Consider the following 19,282-nt stretch of genomic DNA (forward strand, 5'->3'; position numbering starts at 1 on the left):
GACATACAGCTTACATTTACATTTAGTCATGTAGCAGACACTTTTATCCAAAGCGACTTACAGAAAAAGGGAAACAATCAAGGTTTAAGCTAAGGTTTAACTGGTGACTCTGAATGTCCTGTAGGAGTAAATGAGAGGGTGAATGGTTGTCTGGAGACCTGTCCAGGGTGAACCCCTTCTCTCACCCAATGTCAGCTGTGATCGTCTCCAGCCCCACACGACCTGAGTTAACCTAAGCGGTTTAGGAGAATGGATGGATGGATTATTTGACCTTTGACTGCTGACCTTTCAAACTGAAATTAAGTGTACCACCTCCATGATCTCGGCAGGAGAAGTAGTAGGTGGCAGAAAAACATCTATCAGATTTGGCTGATGAGGCAGATAGTTTTCGAACTTGGATAAATCTAATGTTAAAGTTATCCAAATTATACTATACATATTATGTATGTTGCCAGGCACAGATGTATACCTGGCTCTGTCCTACCTCGCATGAGTGAAGAGAAAATTTCTTATCATGTGAAGGCAGCTTTATTTTTGTGACCCTCTGTATCGTCATCCTGACAGTCCTTTACATCGGTCAAATAGTTTTTTGCAGGCTAATACTAATACTATTTATTTTCTTCATTTTAATTTCAACAAACTTCATGTGGTGCCCAAGGATTTGTTGTTAGCCCCTGATAGCCTTGGGATAAAGACCTCACATTGTGTCACTCGACATGTAGTTGAAGTGCAGGACTGTGGAGATTTCTAGTATTTTGGTATGTTTAGTTAGAAATTGAATCTATTTTGACTTTTAACTTCCAGGTGAAAAAAATTCCTTGGTGTTAATACAGATAGAAATATGAGAGCTCAAGTGGAGTCGTGATCATTTTTGAATTCTAAAAAGTGTGTTGTGAGATAGAAAAGGTTGGGAAACTCTGATTTAATTCACCATCTAACAGTAAACTGAAACCCAGACTGAGGTTGGAAACCCACTAACCCTTCATGTTCATAATTGAATAAACACAGATTTATATATCAGATTTCCAGCCTGTTCTCTTTAGCTGTGGTCAGAGCCAGACAGCCCTCTTTAATATCAGACAACACACTGGTATTTGATATTTAATTCAAGATTTTTATCTCATTGTCAGGCTGACTGTTTGGGGCAAACCAGCATGTTGACTCTTTATCAGCAGTGAAATCAGGCGAGTCTCTATTTGTGCTGCAGGTTTCTGTGCTGATGGTAACAATGGTGGCTGGGGCAGCAGGTGAAGAAGAGGCAGAGCTGTGTTTTTTGCATTATAAATGAGTAATGCAGTCTGTTTCACCTTAGCGATCAGATGTATGGGAATGTGAGGGAGAAGATGTGGAGAGATGGTCAGGAGACAGGATAAGGTTCAGATGAGGAGAGACAGCAGCTCCACTCCTCGACATGTTCAGTTAAGAGCTTTTTCTGTCTGAACATGACATCTTCTGTGTCTGTATCAGTGAAGGACCTGCCGGGGCTGCAGCTACAGGGCCTGTTCAGTAGTTGTAGTAGAAACAGCAGTAGCTATATACTAGTAGTAATATTGGCCTTAGCTGTGGTAGAGGAAATAATGGTAACAGAGAGTCTTTTGACATTTGACCTCAAGATATCTGAATGAAAATGGTTTCTGCGGGTGCCCACATCTCTAATCCCATGCTGTTTGGGACAAATACTCTAACGTTTTTTCTCATGCATGTACATTGTGTTATTTCTGCCTATTGTATGTGAATATTTCTGCACACTGGGGTCCCTAAACAGTCTGTTGTCAGAGCTGCATAAATGGGGTCTGACTGGAAAGCTGAGACTCTTGTGGAGTCAATGAGCCCAATTTACTTCATGTGTGATGATGTTAGTGAGTGAAACTTGAGCTCAGTGTATAAAATGAGCTGCTGTGACCTCTAGGATGACCACAGCATCATGAAACTTTACAGTCACAAACTAGAGACCTAGAGCATTCAGATGGCTTTCCACACTAGATTCACAATAAGAGGTTTTTTTCTCAGCAGGCAACACAACACATATGCTGCCATACAATCGCTGAAAAATGCAGAAATCTGCATTTGCACTGCACTGCACAATGCCATGCATCATTAGTAGTATTAGAATTAGAATTTTAGTGTTAGTATTAGAACTATTTCTGTATGTGTTACTGTTATTAGCAGCAGCAGTAGTAGTAGTATCACATCCTATCAGTAATGCTACAGTAGTATCAGCAGTACTGTAGCTGTGTACCTGCAGGCTGGCTGCAGTGGAGGAGGAGCTGTCCGTGGTGCTGAACCAGCACAGACTGCAGTGAGACTCTGCTGCATTGGGAACACATTCACACTTATCTAACTTTCAGCTTTGGGAAGACAAAGGGGCCTCCGGGAGCCAGCGCTAATTTGAAATGGCCGGAGTGATTTGTGTCGGCGCGCTGTGAGTCTAAATGACGACCTGGAGAATCATCTACATTTAAAGCTCCCTGTGTAGCGAGCCACGCTGCCAGGATTTCTTTGATCTACCGCGAGTCTCAGGAGCATACAACTCCAAATCAGCCTGTCTCGAAGCAACACACAAACACACACAAACATGCATGCACACACACAGACTTCACTTTAGCCTTGGGGCTGTAATTTGTCTTCTGCCATCCCTCCCCTTGGAGATTGGGGAGTATTTATGTAGATTATTGCAGGAAAGTAGGTTAAGATGAATGTTGTGGAGCTGTACCCAATACAAGCACCATTAGCTGCCTCTAAGTCCAAAGAAGACTTTTTTTTAAAGCCAATCAGTGCGAGGAATAGTGAAGACTGTGCATACACAAGGAGCTGTGCATGTGTGTGTGCTTCGACTGGTGCTTTTGGGGGGATGGGGTGTTACACTGCCAGCATCCCATCTGGCCTTCATACTGTATTCTCCCAGTCTCAGCTGTAATTGGGCCAGGATTTGGTATGAGCTGCTGTTTCCTCATGGAGTGAGCAAAACAACTAAAACATCATCACCCACAATTCCCTCGTATACCACTTGTTTTAAGAGTCGTTATAAACCAACAATTGTATTCTGAAGGATTTGTTTTTCATGCTCCTGCAGTGAATCATTGTCTCCATCCAATAAAATGTCCACCGACACACAGAGGAGAGCCGCAGCGTTTAAATGGTTTCTGGTTCTACATGGGCCTTAAATGTCAAGCTCTCTGCACCATCTTGAGATTAAATTTGATTGAGACATTTAGCAGAAAGGAAAAATAGCTCTCTGACCTTTTAAAAGATTTTCCCCCACAGAGTAGAAGTGTTTTTAGTAGACAAATACACGCATACACACACACACACACACACACACACACACACACACACACACACACACACATTGAAGTATACGTGAACCCATAATCTAATATGTAGTGATGTCTATCTCTTAATATAATTTCTCTAAATGTCATTTCATCGGTAATCCACAAGTTAACTTGTTGCTGTCTGCCTCCTGCTGTGTTTGATTTGTGTGTAAGATAAGACACCAGTTATCTTCATTATCACCACCTATTCTCACTAAACATCAGCACATGTCCGCTCTTCACACTCACTCACACAGAAAATCATATTTTATGCGACTGATGTGGGCCAAGAAATGGCTTCTTAAACAGGTTGTGACATCAGACCTCATGCAACAACATTATATTCATCTTATTTTTCTTTTAAAAGAAACATTATATTTATTTATTTTTTCTTTTGAGTGAAAAAATAGTCACCACCAGATGCTCCAACAATCCAAATCTGCTCCACCGCTGATGTGCTGAATAATGAATCCTACAATTGTTTATTAGCATACACTATATAAAGGTAGGTATTGTGCTGTGTGCACATACTTGGAGAGATGCCTCCAAATGAAAAGGCTGTTAGAAGAAGTTCAGCATTAGTGAAATCAGCATGCTCTTAAATCAACCTAAATTCCTGTTCCACCACAAGTAATCATTTTTCTTCTGTTGATGTCTGACCTTGACCATACTGACTTGTATCTGTGCAAAGTTTGTCTCAGGTATTTTCACATTCGTCTGCTGAAGGGAGAGATATGTGCAGTTCCCTTAAATCTGAGATTTAAATGTATGATGGGCGGCAAGATTAGTGATGTCACCACTCAAAAGCCGTAAAAGAAACCTGAAACCTCGAGCTCGGAGCAAAAGCACACTGTAACATCGTAGCAGATATTATTGCATGTTTCATAACCACTAATACTGTGTCAAGCTCACTAGAACCATAAAACGTGCTGCTATCCTTGATACGTCTGCTAGTCGCCGGTCCTCATCTGAGTCTGGAGGCTCTGACATGTACGGCTGAATCTGTCTGATAGAAAAGGAGCTGACACACCTCTACAGTCTGCAGCTCAGCAGTCAGCTAAACCCACTGCCAACAACCATGTCAAACAAAATATCAATCACAGCATATATGTAGCAAATTTAAACAAAGTAAACGTGATCTTCCACGATGTCGGTAGGAAAATCATAAACCCAGCTCATACATATAATAATCTAACATAAATTATATATTATTATTATTATTTAAAATTGTTAATTGTTATTGTTATCAAAATATGTTTTCTTTTACGCTGGACACATTTTTTGACTGTGAAAATGAGATGCTTTTTTTTTCTCTTATTTTTGTAAATGCTCTCAACCACTCATGAAATTTTCTATTTTTTTCTCCCAGGAATCAGTTGGTGCAGGCAAAATCCGAATTAATAATGAAAACAAATAAAAAAATACATATATCCCTTCTTGCATAAGGCCTCGTGATTGTTACATTTCATTTCAAGCCTTTAAATGGAAAATATAGCAGGACTGAAGAAGTGATTAACCTTTTACCACCAACTGTTCCACCGATACAGGTACATCAACATGTACTCATATAAGAGTATATATATATTCATGTTTGAAGAGGTTAGACTCGTGTTTCAGATGAATTTTAAGTGAGGTGATTTTACGCTTACAGAATAAAATGTCGCCCTGCTATCCTGTTGTTTAAACGTGACTAATTATGGTGCTGTAGATGCGTCTCTGTCACAAACAGGGTCTGACACGGTTTCAGCAGCAGACAATAAAAACCAGCAGCCGGTCCAAAATGTGATCATTTGTTCCTCTTCAAAGCGGAGAGCCTCCTGTCAGGCTGAATGGCAGCGCAGTGTGTCCTGAGTACTGGTAATGGGCATATTTGTAGGGAGGAGGAGGATGGTTTCTCTTTTTAGGACTAGATAATAAAGGTGGAGGGGGGAGGAGAGGGGGATGAGCTCATAGCTGCTGCAGACGTCAGGCACGATGCTTTGTTTCTGCTGGTGGCACAGTTGTCACTTTAAAAGAGAAACTGATGTCATTTGGAGCTACAGAATATTTCTGTATTTCTGTCTGTTTGTAGTTACCTTTCTGTTTCATCTCTGTGTGCTTTTACCCAGGTTTGACATTTTATTTAATCAGAACTTTATGGTATCAAACAAAAGGATCTGCTGTTCCCACAAAAGACTCAAATATCCTAAATAAATCCAGGCTGAATGCCTCCAGGTATGCTGCAATGTTTATCACACAACAGACAAAAAAAAGATGAAGTGTGTGAGCTTTAACCCCCAACAAGCAGTTTCAGGGAGTCTTTTGCTCTTTTTTACATTTTACTCACTATGGTCTAGCATTTTACTGCAATATATAAAATTTATATAAATCTATAAGTCCTGCAGCTCTATGGAATCAGCACAATCATGGCTAGAAGAGGAAAGAAGTCAAACATGTCTTTGTGAAGAATAACACAGTTAGAATGACAGAAATCATAAAGTTGAAATTCTCTGATAAATTATTTTTTAAAAATTGGAATAAAATGGAATTTATATATAAACACTTTTCCAAGTGCAACCAAGTGTCCTGAATGCACTAAATACAGTTTTCTGTGTAAACAGCCTCTCCTGTCCTCTCCTCTCTGCTCTGTGTAAACAGCCTCTCCTGTCCTCTCCTCTCTGCTCTGTGTAAACAGATTTTCAATGAATATTTGTCACGTGACTGTTCCTCTCTGAGGAGCAGAATTTAATGTTTTTAACAGGATCTGGTTATTGCAGACTTTTTCTAAACTTTGGTAACCTATCCTGTTCAAGGACTTAAAATTTTGTCAGTAATGCCTGTTTTAGTGCTTTCTTTATACGATAATTGGAGAATTTTTGGCTATAGATGAGGTGATTTTTTAAAATAGAAAAATGAAAGGGATCGTTTTAAGTCAACCTATGAGGTTCCTCTTTTGGGGGAGGTCAGACTCTTTCATTTTTTCTGCATTTAACTTTTCTGCACCGTGTCGTGGTCTTACTTTCCATCGAACAGGAGAGGAATCCCTCTTCCTTGCTTCCTTTTTCCTTTTTTGTCACATTCTTTTTGTGTCTAAGTTGAGTTGAGACAGGATGATCCCTGTGACTCATCAGGCTTTTATTGTTATGAACACTTGTATGGATTAAATAAAGAAGAGGACTATCCTCCTCCTCCTCCTCGTAGCACCGTCACTGCTCGCTGTGTCTTACACTCCTTCTCTACTCTTTATCCTTTTCTTTCAGTCTTATCCTTTCCTTTCTATCACTCTCATCTTATTCTCCTCTCCTCCTGTGGGAACAGAGAGGAAATGAGAGGGGGGTGAGGTAATTAAATTGCATTCAGTGGTGAGAGTATCTGTGTGTGTGTGTAGGAGGAGGATGATACCAGGGAAGCTCATTTTCTTTCATGCTTTCATATTATTCCTCCATGTTTTCATGTTGAGAGGAGGCGCATGGTGGACTCGTGTCTGGCTGTTGTTCTCATCTTTCTGTCTGTCAGATCACATGTTTGAATAGATCTGGTAAACTGATCTTCTCATATTCTGACGCTGAATCATGAAACTACATGGTCTTTTTCTTCCCTCCAGCAACAAGAAAATAACTCTTCAATGTCTTCACACACAAAAAAGATTATGCAACTGACTGTTATTGCCTGTGGGGATTCCTCAAAATGGAAACAAATTGATGCAAACAAAACAGATTTACCCAACAGCTAAATACTAATATTGTGTGATGAACAGCAGTGTCACAATTCTGCAAATCTGTGATTCAATTAGACTTCTGTAAAGCTCACAAATCAATTTTTGATGCAAACAATTTTTTCAGCACTGAAGGTTGTGCCATTGTTCCAAAATATTGAACCTTCATTCATCTTGATCAACAGATCTTTGGTCATTTATCAGCTTCATTTATATTTCTAAATTCTTCAAGTAAAAGATCAGCTACATGGTATCAAATGTTATCACTGCCATATTTTTGGGAATATACCACATTAACGCTGTATGATGAAGATTTCTGATTTTAAAGAGCCTACTTTTGATTTTGATTACTTAAACTGAAAGCCCATTGATTTTAAATTTATAATTGAAATCCTGACACCTCTAGGGATGAAATCATGTGGACATAACAGCAAGAAAACCAAACAATTTAAATTGTATCAAATTTAACATCCAAATCGTTACATAAGTTACCTAAGTTATTCTGATAATAACTAATATGAAACATCATCTTGCATCCATGCAAGACATTCTGACATTGCGCCGAGGTTGCGGTCAGAGGTTAAATGCCCATATTAACCTAATGAGCTGCTGGACTATAAACCCTCGTCATTCCTCGGCTCTAGAAAACTGCTCATTTGTCCATTTTCCTGTGTGATTATTTAACACATTAATTCAGGAATAAAGCAAGTATAAAGCAAAAAAAAATGAAGGTCTTTAAATGACCGTTAAACAGAGAGAGAGAGAGAGAGAGATACTTAGAGTCTCAAGGTGAGGTGATAAATAAAGTGGGACTACCTCCGGCCCTCATCAGGACATTTATTATCATTTATTAAGGATTGTGCTGCAGCTGACAGCTTTGAAAATCTGTCTGCAGCTCTGAACACATTCAGATCCATTAATGCATATAATGTTTTTGTAATGTGGAACATTATGGTTGATAAAAAATGCAGTAGCTTTTATTGCACAAGTGAGATTTAATACAGAATAATGACTTTATAGGAACAAAACAATCACTGAACATTTTATACTATCTTGTTCTCTCCTCCTATCTCCTTGTATCCTTTCTGTTTTCCTTCTTTTTCTTTTCTCTCTCTTATACCATTTCCTCTTGTCTCCTTTCTCCTTGTATCCCCCTCTTTTTTCTTCCTTATCTTCGCGTTGTTTCTGTATTTTATATCCTTTTCTCTCCTATCCTTTATTCATTTCCTCCTTCCATATCTTCTTGCATTCTCCCTCTTTCCCTGAGTTTTCCCTTCTTTTATCTCCTCTCCTCTCCTCTCCTCTTCTCTCCTCTCCTCTCCTCTCCTCTCCTCTCCTCTCCTCTCCTCTCCTCTCTCCTCTCCTCTCCTCTCCTCTCCTCTCCTCTCCTCTCCTCTCCTCTCCTCTCTTCTCTTTTGATCTTTGCTCTCATTCTATCAGTCTGGCAGAGAGAAAGCAGCCCAGTATGAGTCATACTTCGGTAGCTCCTCCTGTTTTACGACTTCTCCAGTCAGGTACAAAAATAAACCCGTTTTAAAGAGAGCTGCATCTCCTTTAAACCTTCCTTCACTTTCGTCACCCTCCTCCCCCTCCGTCTCTCTGTCTGTCTATCTGTCTCTGTTATATCGGGTTATTCAGTTAAAGTGACAGTGCTTCTCTCCTTGGCTCATTCTCTGCTGTGGGAAGTGCTCCACCAATCAGATTACCATCGATCGGACATTCTCCGAGATGAACGAGTGAAGAAAGGTCCTCATCTCGCCTGTCCTCTGCCTCTGTTCTCCTCATTCGTTCTCTTTGATTTCTTCTCCCTCCCAAGCCTTCTGATGCTCAAAAGTGAAAGTTATATCATACCAGTAATTTCCTGCTTTATCATTGGTCCGCCCGACTCCTTTTTCAGCTCGCCTGCTCTGTTACGTAAAGCTGACCAATTAAGAACGCGGCTTCCTGGCCTCTGGTCACGGAGCTGCCGAGACCACCGAGTCATAATTAGCAGATCAGACATCCATTCCTCTCTGTGTTAGAGCGTGTGCATGTGATGACCGCCCGGCCTGCAGACGGGTCACATGGTCCTGACGGTGCTTTCAATATCCCTCAGAGATGGTGTGGGAGTATTTTTACAGGTTCTGCATTCATTGCACATTTCTTAACTAGGTTCGGGGAGTGAGGGGAGGGAATTCCTCCCTGACAGAAACTTTTCATGCAAAAGTGTTTGCACAGATGAACAGTGCAGCCAAACCATATGTAAACGTTGAGCATGCTGCATTACTTTCTGTTTCCTTTTGTAATCTGTTTATATTTAGTTTGTTTGATCAGGAAAGGGAAAAGCTCTGTGAGGTTTTCAGTGTGGCAGGTCAGAGGATGCCTGTGACTCCCTTTAGCTACTTTGTGCACCTGGAAGTGGTGAAAAGTTCAAATTACTAAACCCATAAAGCTGAATGGCTATACCTTCTTTTTAGCTTCCCTATAAATGGTTTACATCGTTGCGCTCTCCAGACAGAGAGCGGGGAGCTGGAGGCAGGTTCTCGCAGCACATCGCAAATGACTATGATTTGTGCAGTTTATGGCTTTTCCTGTAAATCTAAGTGGGCAAAGTGAGGCTCTCCTTCTGAGTCCCTAAAGAAGTTGCACATAAAAAATACCTCATAGAGAAACTGCAGCAGACGTGGATCAAAACCCTCCGTCTTCAGTCTGAAGGAGCAGCATCAACTTATGTCAAATGTTAATGGTAAAGCTTATGTCAGGCATTAATGGAGTGGGTATGTCCTGCAACTTCACTGTGCTGTGACCACTGCTCCAGACATCTCACAGCACCTCTGGGAGAGAAAATAGAAGCTGAAGTAAACTAGCTTTATGATGCCTGATGTCAGCCGTGCATCCATGTGCATATTCCAGTTAAAATATCAATATAAAAATAGCTGTTCAATACAGTTTTGATTCTGATGTTGTGAACCCAAATCCACACAAAATAGTTAAAGTCCTCTTGACTTCTGTAAGCTTTCCTTTGGTTCGCCGTGCAGCCAGGGGTCTGCAGGATGAGCTTGTTTGTCTGTTTCTTCACTTTGTACAGCTCACAGACAATATTAGTTTACATTGTCTGACTACACCTGCTACCATCCCTGTTCTGTCACTCTTCTCTGTTTCAAATTATTGCAGTTTATGACTTAATCACTTCCTGCATGTCATACATAATTACAAATAAACTGCTGCTCGCTGATAAAGGCGAAGCCGAAGCATCTGTGCATTTTTCCCCCTACACTAAATTCTGACCCTGAAACTGAAGAAAAGGAGCATTTGAACTAACCTAATCTGATTTGTTTTGGCCTATGTGAACCTCCTTTAGGTTCAGTTTCTTCTCTCATCTTCTGCAGAGCTCTATTCTAAAACCATGCTACATTATTTACTGCTCAGTGCCATGGAGAAGTGATGGTGTTCCTGCAGTGCCGGCTTGTTTATGTCCTGCTGACAGTGGTGTCATTGTGAGCTGCAGTGTGTCGGGTTGTGGTGGTGGCGGTGACGCCTACACACAGACTCAAACTGCACATTCCTCACAACACCAGACAGAAACCATGGAGACAACAGCGAGTCACAAACACTCTCCTATCATCTTTTTTCTCTCACACAAATTGAAATCTGCTGGCCTTGGCAGCAGAGAGGATCCTCCATCAGGCCGGTCAGTCTGTTCTAAACTCTTTTGTTAGCGGGAACGCGTCCTGCTGAAGTTTCCTTGGGCCGGATATGAAATCCTCCCAGCTGTAGGAGTCACCGTCCAGGGGACTGATTGTGACATAGAAATAGTAAATTAAACATGAAACACTTTCAGAACGTGTTCTGAGAGAAAGTTTTGCTGACATTTTCTTGTGTTTGAAGCTCATTTATGATTGATGTGATAACAAGTAACATTACGTCTCTCAGCTCTAAGACTTCATTTGATAAGGGGTCAACAAGTTCTCCAAACTAAACGACAAAACATGTTGTTTGTAACTGCTCTTGACAACAACAACCAGGTCTTTCTCTTATTGTATAGGTGCAAATGATGTCATCTACTCTTTTTACATAAAGCTTAGTGATTGTGTAGTTGCTGAAAAGGAATAGATCTCTAAAACCGTATAAAATAGGTAACAAACTCGATACAGGGTCATTCTATAGCCCATTTAAAGTTAAAACAAAGGGAGGGAGACTTTCCTTATTTAGATTAATAGAAAAATCCTCCACATTTGAATAGCATGAACTGTGACGCTGATGCTACTATAATGCACCTCTTTGTGGTAAGTTTCAGTTGGTGCATGGCACAGGAGGAGAGGAAGGGACCCTGCTCTGTTGGCAGGAGAAGATGTCCAGATGCTCTCTGCATTGTCTTTACATTTATCAGGCTTGCGTGTGGCACAAAAACCCTCGAGCACTGCGCCTGAAACATATATTGGCAGAGAAAACCCTGCACACAAAGCAGTGGGTTCTGATCCTAGCCCCTATCTGCAGAACAAAACCTTTGGCATCTTTTACTTCCAAACAAATCACTGCTGCAAAAAGTAAACTGTTTTATAATATGACAGCATTAAGGTTAGATTTAGGGAAAGATAATGGTTTGGGTTACAATAAACAGTTAGTTAAGGTAAAGAAGTCAATGTGGCTTTTAATTTAAATTGCTATTTAAACCATTAACGTGTTTAACAGGTGTAACTGAATCATTAATTAAGAGCTCAGATATCAAATATTTCCCTAAATGATGGAATTTGTGTCTTGACATGGTGCGGGATACTCTGTTCTGACACTCTTGGAAGTCCAGAAGTACTGTCTGGTTAACTGGCATCATTATACAAATTATTTTTATTCTATAGCACAACTACTGTAGCCAACCAACATGAAAACACCTGAAGAGAAGCTGCAACTAAATGTGTAAACGATGTTGTAGATGCTATTTGCATGGTGTGGCGCCAGAGTTTCCTCACAGCGTCACTCACACCACCTACCACACCATTAGGAGAACCATTCTTATCAATCTTGACAAATTTGCTTCCACAAAATGTCACTGCCTCGCTCAGCAAACGATGAAAGAAATCATCAAGGCTGTGAAGGGTGAAAAAAGGAAGGAAGGTTTAGCTTTTGTCTCACGAAAGGAAAGAAGACAAAAGAGGTGGGGGGGGGAAATGATGTGATGGAGAGGATATATATAAAAGACTGAGCATTGGCTGGGTGTTTGAAAGGATGATCTGTCAGGAGAAGGGCGAGTGTGTATGAAAGAGGAGCTAAAAATAGTGTGAGAGTCTCAGAAGACATCATGGAGGAGCAGAGGAATCACCTCTGCAGCCTCCGGCAGAAAGACTGACAGAAACAGGAAGGAGCTGAGTGTGTGTGTGTGTGTGTGTGTGTGTGTGTGTGTGTGTGTGTGTGTGTGTGTGTGTGTGTGTGGTGTGTGGTGTGTGGTGTGTGTGTGTGTGTGTGTGTGTGTGTGTCTGAATGGGAAGTGCTCTGCCTCCAGAGCATTTACATGCAGCTTGGTGTGCGTGTGAATGTGTGCATGCTGCTTTTTTTATTTGTTAATGCACTCAGAAATGTGAAATACATTAAAGAAAGGGAGGAAGGCTGATGGGTGGAGAGGCTGCAGTTTTGTTAACAGAAGGACAGAATTATCTTTTCCTTTTTTTAAAGAGACGTTGCTAGCTGAGTGCTGGGTGCTGCTCTTACAGCATTGCTACTGTTGGAGCTGGAAATTTGTGCGTTTTGCCAAAGCGGATCAGGACAGAGTCCTTCACCAGTGTAACCATAACGTTTAAGCTTCACCAACTAATTTTTATTTGCATATTGAACAAAATGTAAGGTTTGTGTAATTAGGTGATCATGTCCACAAAGAAAGAAATAGTAACTTAGTAATGGTCCGGATATAATGAACGTCAATTGGTTGCAGTCAATGCAAAACCAATAATATACAGACGGCACAAACAGCAGCTTGTTTTGTGGCACATCTCCTGTCTGGTTCATTCTCAGGCATCTTCTAGACACTTGGTTAATTCTGTGCTTTAGGGATGCACTGTTCGGTTATTCAGAGCACATAACTTTGTGAGCGACAGATCTTTGAGTGCAGTGAATGTTTTAACATAACCGTTGGTTGATTCATAAAGAGATACAATCCTCCATTTCTATGGACGCTCATTTCAGTGTAGAGCATCAGATTCCCTCAGTGTTTTTCTCACCACTCTACAGCAGACAGACAGTCAGACCAGCTGCTGAAGGAACTTTTAGCAGCTAAAGAGAGATTTTTCTCAGGAGTCAGTGGAGACCGAAGCTTAAAAGGGAACATTGTCAGTGTGGATGTTAGCAGTGACTCCTTCACATTACAGATACCCTTCTTGATATTATAAATGTAACTATATGAAGCATTAAGTTGACTTGGGGTCAGTTCAGGTCTGAATATTTCCTCAGGAGAAGCTTTCATCCTCCCTCAGAGCAGGACTGATCCTCACTGCCGGCGCTGGGCCACATCACCGCCAGCTCTGTTACTGATCCTGGCTTGTGTGTGTGTCTGTGTGTGTGTGTGTGTGTGTGTGTGTGTGTGTGTGTGTACATGCATGCTTAAGTGAGTTCTGTCATATCGATTGACACTCCTTTGTCAGCTCTGTGGCTGGGATTTCTGGGTTTCGCCTGAACATGCTGTCATGTTGCGTGTGTGTGTTTAAGAGAGAGAGAGAGAGAGAGAGGGCATTGGTGGTGTTGATAGTCAGTTCATTGTCATTGACACATTGTAGGTGCACTGACACACACACACACACACATTAGCTGAACAGTGGACTCAGCAGCTGTTAGACTAAGCAGGTCTGTGGCCTTGGTGAGCTGCAGAGTGACAACACATTCGCGTGTGTGTGTGTATGTTCCTGTGTGTGTGTGTGTGTGTGTGTGTTCCTGTGTGTGTGTTCCTGTGCTGAGCAGTTAGCTTGCTGACAGTTCTCCCCATACTGACACAGACTTCAAACATGGAGGCAGGATGTGTGTCAGTGGTAACAAACATAATGCAACAACACAAACAAACAGAATCATACAGAATTGTAGCTGAAAAACAACGAGAGATGACATCTGTAAATGTGTCAATAATGTGTAAGGTTTTAACCCACTTCGTTGCAAGGTTATAATAGTTTTGGATTTTTCATTAGTTTTAGTTTTAATTTCGTGGTGAATTTTTGTTTTCAAATTTAGTTGATTTTAATTCGTTTTTAGAGTGAGTTTGCTAGTTTTAGTTTAGTTTTTATTTTTTGAAAATGCTTAGTTTTAGTTTAGTTTTTATTAGTTTTAGTGTTAGTTTTAGTTTTTTGTAATGGGCTATGTGTTTGGTGCGAGATTCAAAGAGGTCATAATACATTTTGCCTTTATTTCCTTTGGTTTATCCATCTTAGCCCCAATGAGGTTATTAACTCAAACAGTTCCGAGTGTTTTGAATTTTGGTTCGAGTGTAGACATCCCAGTCTCAGTAAACATATTTACAATGTTTTCCTGCATGTTCACTAACCAGCAGCTATTTGGTCAGAGCTAAACAAATACATTTCATATCAACCAAAATTTTCTGCGGCATTGTGCAGCCGCTGCTGCATTTTCAGCAAAAATAGTGTAATTTGTAATATCATGGTTGAATTGAAGACTTTCACTTGCACACAGTGAAAGCACAACATTTGGCAACACTTTTACCATAATAACTAAACGGTTTGCGCTATCTGGAAAATTCCAGGGTTTTCTGAAAGCTGAGAAGTTGCTCTTTACAGCCAATATGGTGTCATTACAATTTAATTTCACTCACGCTTCTCCCGGAAGCCCATAAAGCAGGAATACACACACTCAGCGGCGGAGAAATAGAAACACTGGATTATGTATGAAAAAAGTTTAGAAAAGAAAACGAAGGACATTTCCACTGTAATTTTAGTTAGATTTAGTTAGTTTTGTAACCACACAATACAGTTTCAGTTAGTTATAATTTTTTTTAAAACTCTCGTTTTCATTTTTATTTCAATTAACAAAAATGTTTTTTAAATTCTAGTTTTCGTTATTTCGTTAGTTTTCGTTAACTATAATAACCTTGCTTCGTTGCACAGGGCTGTTCCACGAGAATGCTTTTGTTTTAGGGGCAGTCCGTGGCCTAGAGGTTAGGAATCGGGCTTGTAACTGGAGAGTCGCTGGTTCGAATCCCGGCACTGACAGGTCTAGGACTGAAGTGCCCTTGAGCAAGGCACCTAGCCCCCCCCACTCCACAGCTCCCCGGGCGCAGTAATGTGCTGCCCACTGCTCCTTGCATGGTGTGTTCACTTGTGTGTAAAAAAAAGTATGGGTTAAATGCAGAGGTTGAATTTCCCCATTGTGGGATTAATAAAGAACTCTTCTTCTTCTTCTTCTTCTTCTTATGTAAATTAGGTGCACAAAATAAACTGGAAACTAAATTGAGCTATGGTGATTTAAATTTTGGTTTGAGCTGTCCCTTTCTAGTGATTGAAAATTACACCGGCACACTCTTCAAGTTTGTCTGTGGTACAATCACACTTAAAATGTTGTTTGTTAAATAAAAAGAAGCATGTCTGTATGTCTGAAATGACACGTGAAAGGCTTTTCACTTGTCCAAAAGATGTTTTTAGGCTTACTTAGAAATATTATCAGCAGAGAATGAAGTTCACCTGTTCGAGTAGACCTGTTTAGAAGACTCAAGTCTTCAGAGAGCATCTTCTCTCCTAGCACCACACAACAATTCTACTCCTTAAAGAATCCTCGCTAGCACTTATTGTTGCGCTAATGGCTCTTATTGCACTATACCTTGATAGTTTCCCTTTTTTTTTCTGTAAGTCTCTTTAGATAAAAGCGTCTGCTAAGTGACTAAATGTAAATAATTGCTAGGTTTTTAGTAGAAAGACCAGTTTCAATAATTTATTTGTACTTGATGTCTCCTGACATGTGTCCCTCATCTTTGCTTAAACCATAGCAATAAAACTAAATTCCCAATATCTGTGTCCGTAAAACGAACCATTTTTGGCACCTTTTGTGAAATCATCTCAGAATTTCAGAATGAACTTGAGGCGTTCTCTCAGGAGCTGATATAAATGGGGGGAAACACCAAACTCTGATTGCTTCAGGACTTCTGCAGACAGATTTCTGAAGCTTATTGTTGGAAAACCCTCACACTGAAGAGCAGACGTGGAGCTGGATGGAGCTGTTTCTTCAGTTTAAATTTCTCATCCCGTGCTAAACATATTTTGTCAATGCAGTCCGAAAGAATTCAAAAGAAGTCGGTGCCGTGACAACAACAGGGAATCTCTGTTTCTACTGTCTGCTGCTCCACGCCTGCATCATAACAGGATCTTTGTGCTGGTGGACTGGATTATGGCTTATGGGAGTAAATATGTGATGTTACAGTAGTTTATTTGTACACATCTATAAATATTCAAATTCACATGTGGGCGTCTTTTCTCACACATGATTAACATTAAAGTCATTCAGCACATATATTCACACAAACATTTCTAAATTCTTTATGATGGAAATGTATCTCCGTCTACCCGCCCCCTCCTCCTGCTCCCCTCTCATGTCGTCTCGCAGCCAATGGCAGTGCGGCGGCTGGCAGACAGGCAGTAGGTTTGTATTTGGGTCACAACAGCAGGATGCCAAGTCAGCTAACTGAGCCACAAAGCTGCTTGTGGAGATGCTGGCAGAGAGCTGCTCAGTGACGCAAACACGTCCACATACCGGCAGGAAACCGGAGAGTTAACCACAAATATGAGACGAAGTCGAACCGTGTGCAAAGAATGTGCTGTTGCTAAGTACATTTACTGGATCTTGTCAATTAACAATGTGTTCTTTATACAGAGCAGCCATGTTGCTCCAGTGTTTAAAATGAAGAAATCTGTCACAGTAGTGGAATAATAATCGCACATTTCTGCATCCACAATCAGAATAAATAGACTAAATAGAGTATTGTGTAGTATTTGTTTGTTAAATCTGCCAATGTGTGAGACTGTTTGTACAAGCAGGTTATTATGACCCATATTTATGTTAATTGTTTGGGCAAAGGAAAAAGTCAGGTGACATAAAGATAAGAAGTGATGGAGAGAAGAGGTCGGGGTGGATGTGAAACCAAAACTCAACATAGACTTATCTTAACTGAACGTACCCAAGTTACCTTATGTAACGTTCTTAATTTACTGAAATAATGTAGGTTAAATCTATGTAACTGTAGCTGCCTAACAAGCACAGCTAACCAAACTGCAACCGTTTCACAACGTAAACCACATTTTTAAAACTGCAACTGTTACATTTAGATATGAGGAAAGGTAAATCTACTGTCACCAGTTGGGGCCTTAATTAAGGAAATATTACTTAAGTATTACTACTTACAGTATTACTACTTTTAAAGGAATGGGAGTATGTATCTGGAAAACGCTGAGCACACTTCTACTTAAAACTCTGTTTAGTAGAGCTCAGACATGATTTTCCCCTGAAGTACTGCAACAGTTCAGATTGATCCGAATTTTCTTGATGATGGAAAAACAAATAACACAGTCTCTTTATATAACATACCCAGGGTCTTGTAACATTATTTGATTTTTTCATTTCTGACTACAGAGGCAGTGATGAAAGTGATGATGAAAGTGATTTCCTGCGTTTTATATGTAGTAAAGCAGTGGAACAACTGATGAGATGCACTATGTCTCCTGAAGCTTGCAGCGAGGCCCCAAGCAAAGCTCCCATTAACTTTGGCGGACCCTCCAGAGCCGTGACGTTCATCGTCATCAGCTGTGTGTGTGTGTGTGTGTGTGTATGTGTGTGTGTGTGTGTGTGCTGCTCGGGGAGGTGCAGGTCGCTCATGTGTCGTTGCTATATTAGTAATTGCTGTGCTTTTGTGAGAGAGACATCAGGGCTCATTAACAGCCGCGGTCTGACAGGCGAGTCGAGTCAGGTCGGAGTCATGTTGGAAATTAATTTGCACAGGAAATTTTGAGTTATCGGTGTGATAGCGAGAGCCCAAGATAGAGATAGGAGAGAGAGAGAGAGGAGGCCAGGAGCTGAGGAGTGAACAGGCTCTCTGGAGAAGGTGACAAAGCAGGCAGAGACTAATTATGAAGCTCCAACTGGAGGCAGTGAAAGCTTTGCTGCAGGGCTGAATATTTCAACAAACACTGGGGTTACATGTCCACTGAGTGTATGGATTCATGTTTAATCAGTTCAAATGTACAGTTATGACTTGTCCTGTTTAGCATTGTTATGAAATTAGCTCCTCTGGCACTTCAAGATGGTTTCAGGATCAATCAGGTTCAGATGTATCACCTGTTCTCACCTGTCAGTCAGTGGGCTGTCTCGTGTTCTGGACGGATCCCCGATGGGTTAAAGAATAACTGATTCCTTTCTGGTGGTGATACAGATCTCATACTCATTGTTTTTTTGTTTTTCTCAGCTAGAACTGTGACACTGATAGAAACGGAGACTTGATACTGAATCCCGGGGCGATGTTTTCAGGGTCAAGAACTCAATTTGAAGTAGAAATTGAAATGACAGGAGCCGTGTGTTCAGGAGGAACAGCAGGTTGCACAGATTTAATGTTTGTGATGGAATACCTTCAGCATTGGCAAACAGCTCAGTTTCTATCACTAAGACTTATTATTTGAATATATGCTGTTGTATGGATGATTTTTGTTCAATACCTACTCCAACAACTTCTTGTCATGTTTCCATAATGTCCCCATGCTTGTTAAAGGATATCTGCAAAAGATAGTGATGTCTTTTTCCAGAATCAAGGCAGATACAACACGTAAAATGGAATATTATTGGCGATATAATGATAAACATTGTCAAAAAGATCTATTGTACATCTTTCTATATTGTTTCTTATTTTAAAAGGCTGGGAGACATTATTATTTAGGAAATTACAGTTACCAGGAGGTGCAGATGCAAGGGAAAGACAAGGTTTGTTTTCTCAAATCTAATTTGAGGCAGCAACAAAACTTCACCAAAGAGAAGGGCTACACGGTGGTCTAGTGGTTAGCACTCTCACAGCAAGAGGGTCGCCGGTTTGACTCCGGCCTGCGGCTCTTCTGTGTGGAGTTTGGATGTTCTCCCCGTGTCAGCGTGGGTTCTCACCAGGTACTCTGGCTTCCTCTCACAGTCCAAAAACATGCACTTAGGTTTAATTGGTGACTCTAAATTGCCTGTGGGTGTGAATGAGAGCGTGAATGGTTGTCTGTCTCTATGTGTCAGCCCTGAGATAGTCTGGCGCTCTGTCCAGGGTGTACCCCGCCTCTCGCCCAATGTCAGCTGG

The 19,282-nt window shown here is 40.7% G+C and overlaps 1 protein-coding gene across 2 annotated transcripts in view; it reads left to right on the forward strand.

Moving 5' to 3' along the window:
* The window catches only part of LOC131983410 (serine/threonine-protein kinase BRSK2-like), a 131,901-nt gene that overhangs the window by 30,088 nt on the left and 82,531 nt on the right, over positions 1–19,282 (forward strand). The gene's annotated exons all lie outside the window — the stretch shown is intronic.

This window comes from Centropristis striata, chromosome 2 (genome assembly GCF_030273125.1).
Source record: "Centropristis striata isolate RG_2023a ecotype Rhode Island chromosome 2, C.striata_1.0, whole genome shotgun sequence".
NCBI lineage: Eukaryota > Metazoa > Chordata > Actinopteri > Perciformes > Serranidae > Centropristis > Centropristis striata.